We start from the raw sequence: 7,475 nt of genomic DNA, 5'->3' as shown, positions 1-7,475 counted from the left end.
GAGTTGCGTTTGAAGGTTTTCATGGTAGTACTTTGCTTGATACAATAATTTAGCTCGCCCAAAAGGTGAAAAGTTTTTCTGAACATTTGGGATGGACTATACAGAGCGTTACAAATTAGTTAGCCAATCCGCTAACGACAGATTCCTTAAACGAAAATAACTAGACTTTCCTTTTGCGAATTTCTTCTTTACTGCTTTTTACTCACTATACAAAGTGTTGCAGTTGTTTAAATAAATATTAATTTCGTTAATAACCTCGGCGTTTCTTGACACATTTAAATACATTTTTGTAGTGAGGCAGAGTTCGATGAGATGTATTTTTCCTATAATTTGGATAAACAAATTTGAAACGAAAGTAGGGAAAATGGGGGATCGTAGACACGTTTCACCCCTCCCAAGTTTTTTTTTTCGCACGCCAATGGTGAAAGTGTTTAATTTTTTAAAGTAAATGTTTCTTTATCTTACTTTATTTGTTCTTGTAAAATTTTAATTTATCTCTTACTTCACAAAATATTCCAGCATATTAACTCTCAATACATGGTAGCCATTTTTTCTTTGATATTAGGAACGCGTCTTTAAAAACACTACCTTAACTTTCATACTATGAATTAAACAAATCTTAAGACAGTCATATGACATTACATTGTGCTTTTAAACATGTTCCCGATATAAACGAAAAATGGGTACCATAAAATGAAAGACGATATGCTAGAATATTTTTTCCAGTGAGTAGTAAATTAAAATTTGACAAAAATAAAAAAAAGATAGATATTTCGTTTAAAAAATTAAACACGTACGCCATTGATGTGCGAAAAAAAAATTTAGGGAGGGGGGGGTGGTAGTCTTGTCCATGACTCGCAATTTTCGACACCCTGTTTTCAATTTTTTTTGCCTAAATTGTAAAAAAAGTGTTCAACAAATTCTATATCACTGCAGAATTGCATTAAAATATGTCAAGAAACACCGAAGTAGGTAGCAAAATTTATTTTTTAACAACGTTAACACTCTCCTTAATGATTATAAAGCCCCAAAGAAAAAAGTCGCGTAAGGAAAGTCTAATTATGTTCGCTCAAGGAATCTGTAGTTAGCAGATTGTTTTCCTAATTTGAAACACCCTGTATGTTCGTCAGTTATTTAACGTACGAGCGCAAACTGATGTTCCCCCTGAGAAGACACAACCCAAAATTAACTCTGCAAGAATTCGGTAACATAACTGACTTAAATGATATTATTAATATATTTTTAGCCAGTAATCATTAAAACGTTTCATTAATGTACCATATAAAATAATTCAATAATGAACCCCAATAGTGGATCTTTTCAATAATACACGATAATGTTCCAACGAACGCTATAATGCGCCTAGTAATAAGCAGACATATTAATAATAATCTTTATCATTAATCGTCGTCATTAACACACTCGTTCCAGCAATTTGTATGTGCGTGGAGGCTGGTGTGATGGGGAGGTAAATCGAATGCGAAAGTCTTTAAAAGAGCCCGTCAAAAATTTTCTGACAAATTAGGCGACAAGGTAGTATGGAAATGAAAATTAATATGGGAAGCTTCTGGATTTCGGGTATTTCCCTGATTCCAGTATTTTGGGAACTGAACCGCGACTCGTAACTTCGACAAATCAAAACTTCCTCCCAGAACCAGGTAGACCTCGCAGAAAATTTCTTATTAAAATGTCTTTCTTCATCCCTGAAGGCCTCACTAATTTCCTTTTAATTGTTGATGAAATATGGCTGGTGAAGCCACAGGTTAATTAAGAGAAACGCATTCCGGTCGACACGACGGCGACACACAGATTCTGCATAATTGTGTTAAAATGTACGGGATCATAGCGCGGAGAAGTGAGGGGCACCAGCGAGCCTATTTTCATAAAATTGAATTCAGGTTCATCTCCACACAGTTCTTATGGCTCAGCTTATCATCGACAAGATATGTAGATAGGAAATAAACGTTTAAACAAACCGGGAAATGAATAGTGAGCGCCTTTTTGATAGGTCGATGGCGGATGCGCACCAACATCGGTCGATACGGTGCGCCACAAAGGCCGAACATCCCTCAGTGCGAGACCACAGCCCTAAGATCGCCGTTCCGGGGTCGCTTTTCCCTTTTTCCATTCGTCTAAATGATCCAGTTCCATGCTGGAACGCGTTAGTTTCGAGAAGCCGAACCCCAAGATGTGCGTGCCGTCGTAGATTATGTAAAAACCCGCAGCAAAGAGTGCTTTCTTAGAGGGTAGATTAGCTTATTTGCCGTTAACTAGTAGAGGTTATATTACAAGTAGTGCCACAGACAGCAAATAAGTAAGTCCCCTTTATGTATCATACCTACATCTGATTTTTTCAATGTACCTTTTTTTTCATCAAAGCTTTCACAACACGTAGTTGCGATCGACAGAAACACAACAAGTTGCACGCGAAAGCACAAAAAAGCACCATGTCATTGAAAAAGAATAATGTAGAAAACGCTAAAGTTAGAGCTAACAAAGAAGAGGGCTGCTTCTCGAATTGGGTCAGGGAAAAACAAATAAACGAAAAATCCTTTAGGTCCAGAATTTGAAAAACGATGCTGTGCGACGCATTCTGTAAAGCACGGGGGAGAATAAGGTGGCATAGTTTCTGGACGTGGGTCTGCAAACAAGAGTCCCAGGTCGACAGTCCGTTATTGAGGATCAAATTCGAAATGTGTCACATCTATAAAAAAAATCTAGAAGCTTCATTTTACAACTGTCTAAACTTTGACATATATTCGTCAGATATTGAAAATATGAATAGGAGAAGAATTTTGTCAAAGTGCTGGACTCAGTTAATTGGCTACACAGAAAGCCAAAAGTTCCCTTAGAGACCTAATAAAATTTACGAATTAGTTACTTTCAAACAAAACGGCTTAGAAGACTCCTTTGGGACATTCTAAGCTCTTATGTACATTTGTCAATTGTCTAAGACCAATTAAATGACTTTTAAGAAAGCACTGAGCTGGGTTAGAACTTTTATCGGTAAATCGAAAAATTCTCCATGCAGATCAATAAAATTCAATTTGTAAGAACCACAAAAAAACCTATAATATTGAATTTTTCACAATCTAGATCTTCAATTCATATGAAAAAGATAATTTTTGGTTTCTTTTCGGCCCTAAAAGGTGTGCGTATCTTCGTGGATTATGCAAGAACTGCTTTCTAGAGGGCCAGATTAGCGTATTGAACTGGTTGAGATCGTATTACAAGTAGTGCCACAGGGAGCAAATAAGTGGCCCCCTAGAGCCTTTTTCCATCAAAGGTTTAACAACAAGTAGTTGTGCACGACTGAAATACAACAAGTTGCCAGCAAAAGCACAAAAATATTACTTTGTCACCGACAAGAATAATATACAAAACAATACAGAAAGAGCAAACAAAGACCAGGACTGCTTCGGCGACTTTACGAATTGGGTCAAGGAACGACAAATAAACGAAAAACCCTTTAGGTCCGGAATTTAGGAAATGAAGACGTGCGACGCATTCTATAAATCGATGAGGGAAGCGAGTTTTATAATGCATTGAAAGGTCTAAACGTGCAACAGATTTGTTGGAATGGCAGTTTACAAATTTAATCAATTTGGAAAGTGATTGATGTGATGAACGATTGAATTTATGAAAAAATGGTTCATTTGAGTAAATAAATGCTTCTAAATGTTCAAAGTTAAAAATAGAATTAAATGGATTTTTCAATTGTAGAAGTAAATACGTTAATGATGTTTAAATTTTCAACACCTTGTTCAGTAGTAGATGTTTCGGGGCTGCACAACTATCAAACGATTCCGGAATTTGTATATACAGGGTTATTCACCCAACCTGTCCATTAAAACTTTACTAAGGTCTAAAAGTGATACGAATTTAAAAGCTTAAACTTAAGTTAATTTCAAAGTGTACTATGAAAAACAATATTTTGAACTTCCTGTTACTTCCGATTTGATCGGAAATAGCTGTTAAATTGCTTATTTCAAATGAGATCCTTAGTGTATAATATATATATATATATACAGGGTTATTCACGCTATACGGCTCGGAATATTGTGGCCAAAATACGAGGTTTTCTAAAAATTTTTCTTTTGGGTTATATGGGGATCTATTATGGCTACTTTTTAAAATTATTTTCATATTATACAGGGTGTCCCAAAAGTGCTAAAAGTATCAAAGTTGTGTTTTTTTAAATGGAACCCCTTGTATATTGTTGCATTTTTGGATTCTCAGATCAAAATAAATGTGTGTTTTAATAAGGTTTACAATACCTAGCACTTACGGTTTTTGAAATAATTTAAATTTTGTAAAAATTTGGCCTAATTTTCATGTTTTAACCACTTAAGCAATATTTAAGTTATGTAAGCGTAATTTACAGTGTAGTGTAATAATGGATCATACTTTATATCCCAATCATGAAAAACTTGCCAGCTTATACAGGGTGTGCAAAAATTAAAACTATTCAAATGAGGACTTTAAGTGGCTATAACTGGATTAATTTAAATGCAATGCCATATTTTTTAACTTACCAGGATATGTAGTTTTTAAATACCCATCGAATGGTACTAGGGTGTTCATAGCTAAGTCTTCGCGTTTTTGCAGAATGCACTAAATAATGGCTCCTTGCGCCATTTGGCGTCTTTTAGTTCAAAGTTCCAATGTATCTAGTTGCCTATGATATTTCAAAATATCAGATAGTTAATTTAGTTTATTTTTTTGTTTAGTCTGCAAAGGTACTTTTTTTCTAGAGTGTGTAATGTACCCTCAGGCTACGCCTATGCCTATGCAATCCGTCCGATCATGTCCGTGATGACCATATGTTGGGAACCCATTTTCTTCCTGTAAGGGTTCCCCTGCATAAAGGAACTTTCACTCTTTTATCCTTATCAAGACAAAGGTCTAAATTCATCCATATTTGGTCAAAATCTTTACAGCTGCAATTCCCCGTAAATTCTCAATTTTTGCCTTTGTCTCAAGATACGGTTTAAGGATTTAAAAAGTTACCAACTGTGGATTGACCCTGTTAATGGGTACCGATCCCCTGATTGGGTATTTAAGTTACCCCGAATCCCATAAACTCTCTATTACTCTAAAAATCCTCTCTAATGTCAAGATCATTTTAGTTTTTACCGATTAAGGCGTGTGTGTTATAACGAGTGCAAATAGTCAAAATGAAGATTTATCCAAAAGAAGAGCGTATTGACATGATTTTTATTCTTGGAGAATGTCATAAGAATTGTTTATTGGCTTCTTCGTCGACATTTCGAACATCTGTAATAAATATTTTGTTTCCGTTTTATGTTATACTTGATATGTGATTTAGAACTTTGAACTAAAAGACGCCAAATGGCGCAAGGAGCCATTATTTAGTGCATTCTGCAAAAACGCGAAGACTTAGCTATGAACATCCTAGTACCATTCGATGGGTATTTAAAAACTACATATCCTGGTAAGTTAAAAAATATGGCATTGCATTTAAATTAATCCAGTTATAGCCACTTAAAGTCCTCATTTGAATAGTTTTAATTTTTGCACACCCTGTATAAGCTGGCAAGTTTTTCATGATTGGGATATAAAGTATGATCCATTATTACACTACACTGTAAATTACGCTTACATAACTTAAATACTGCTTAAGTGGTTAAAATATGAAAATTAGGCCAAATTTTTACAAAATTTAAATTATTTCAAAAACCGTAAGTGCTAGGTATTGTAAACCTTATTAAAACACACATTTATTTTGATCTGAGAATCCAAAAATGCAACAATATACAAGGGGTTCCATTTAAAAAAACACAACTTTGATACTTTTAGCACTTTTGGGACACCCTGTATAATATGAAAATAATTTTAAAAAGTAGCCATAATAGATCCCCATATAACCCAAAAGAAAAATTTTTAGAAAACCTCGTATTTTGGCCACAATATTCCGAGCCGTATAGCGTGAATAACCCTGTATATATAATTTCCTATAATTAGCCCTTACTGTTTTTGAGATATACTGACTTTAAATTAAAAACGTATCTCCGTAATGACCAATTTTAAAATTATATATCTTCGCAGTTATTAAAGACATAATCTTTATATTTTACATAATTTTAATACAGAGTCTTAAGTTTATACTTTTAGTATAATCTTTATAGCGCTTGGTATTATACACACTGTCCAAAATTTAGCTCTTAAAATCCACATTTTCGACATTTTAGAACTCTATTTTTTAACTTAGGAACTTTCAGAACTTTAAGCAATATCAAGTAGATAATGTAACTCTTTATCGAGCTGTATCCGAGTCACCTATACCTATTCCAAACCATTTTCAAAATAAGTAAGTTTCATGTAAGAATTAGTGGTACATATTTGTTCTGGTAAATTGTTTGAATAGATGAAACTGAAACTCCCAAATCCTTTTCTGCGGATGTTGTTGAACTTTGCTTAGATGCGTGAAAATACGCCAATGTTTTAATTAATTACGAGAAGATTAAAAATTTACCAGAACGAGTATGTATTATTAGTTTCACATAAAACATAATTATTCCGAAAATGGTTTGGAATAGGTATAGGAAAATGCTGCAAAATATGAATATTAAGTCTATAATAACTGCGTCAACTTGCGATTTTAAAATTGGTCCTTCCGTGGCACGTTTTTAATTCAAAGTCAAATATCTTAAAAACGGTAAGTGTTAAGTATATGATCTTATAGAGAAAATGTGTCTTAAATATTAGATAAAAACTAAAAATGAAATAATATACTGGAGGTCCCATTTGAAATAAGCAAGTTGATAGCTATTTCTGGTCGAATTGGAAGTAACAGAAGTCAAATTTGTTTTTTTTAATAGTACACGTCGAAGTTTATTTAATTCAAAGTTTTCAAATTTGTATCACTTTTAAATCCTAGTAAACTTTTAATGAACGGGTTGGGTGAATAACTCTGTGTAGGGTGAAGGGAACGTTGCAATGATAAAACTTTAATCCGTGTGCTTCGGTAGTAATACGGCCCGCTACTTCAGGGGCGTATTCTACACGTTAGTATAAGACCAAATTTTAAGTACTTATTTCCTGAATTTTAAGAAGGTTATGACGAATGAAAGTTGGGGTGGGTAAAGTGTTTTTTTGTCCCTAATTCGTGATTGGAAAGTCACAAATTATTAAATTTTCGTAGATAAATATACAATTGGATCTGGACTACTTTTCCAAAAGCAAAATTTGTAAATAATCAATGACGTGACGTTATTTTAGAGGGGGGGGACGTACACATGCTCATTTTTTGTATTACGATATAAAATTTTGACACAAAAGATCATATTCGTAAAAAGCAACCGTTTTTAAAAGAAAAAGGTACTCTCTCTAAAATTCTCTTGAACTTAATGTTTTCCAGAAAAAGGGATTTAAAAAAAATCATGTCCCAGTTAAGAGTATAAAATTTTATTAACGTAATTACCAAAATTAATAAAAACCAAAAAGATAATAAG

General features: G+C 33.7%; 1 protein-coding gene across 2 annotated transcripts in view; it reads left to right on the top strand.

Moving 5' to 3' along the window:
• Positions 1–2,060: 2,060 nt before the first annotated feature.
• LOC136342272 (solute carrier family 7 member 14) overlaps positions 2,061–7,475 on the top strand; it is a 45,188-nt gene continuing 39,773 nt past the window's right edge. For both annotated transcript variants that reach the window (XM_066287914.1, XM_066287912.1), the window contains exon 1: positions 2,061–2,314. The gene's annotated coding sequence lies outside the window, so the exon portion shown is untranslated. The remainder of the gene's footprint in view (positions 2,315–7,475) is intronic.

The sequence above is a fragment of the Euwallacea fornicatus genome, chromosome 11, assembly GCF_040115645.1.
Source record: "Euwallacea fornicatus isolate EFF26 chromosome 11, ASM4011564v1, whole genome shotgun sequence".
Classification (NCBI taxonomy): Eukaryota; Metazoa; Arthropoda; class Insecta; order Coleoptera; family Curculionidae; genus Euwallacea; species Euwallacea fornicatus.
This window is presented reverse-complemented; position numbering and strand designations above follow the sequence as displayed.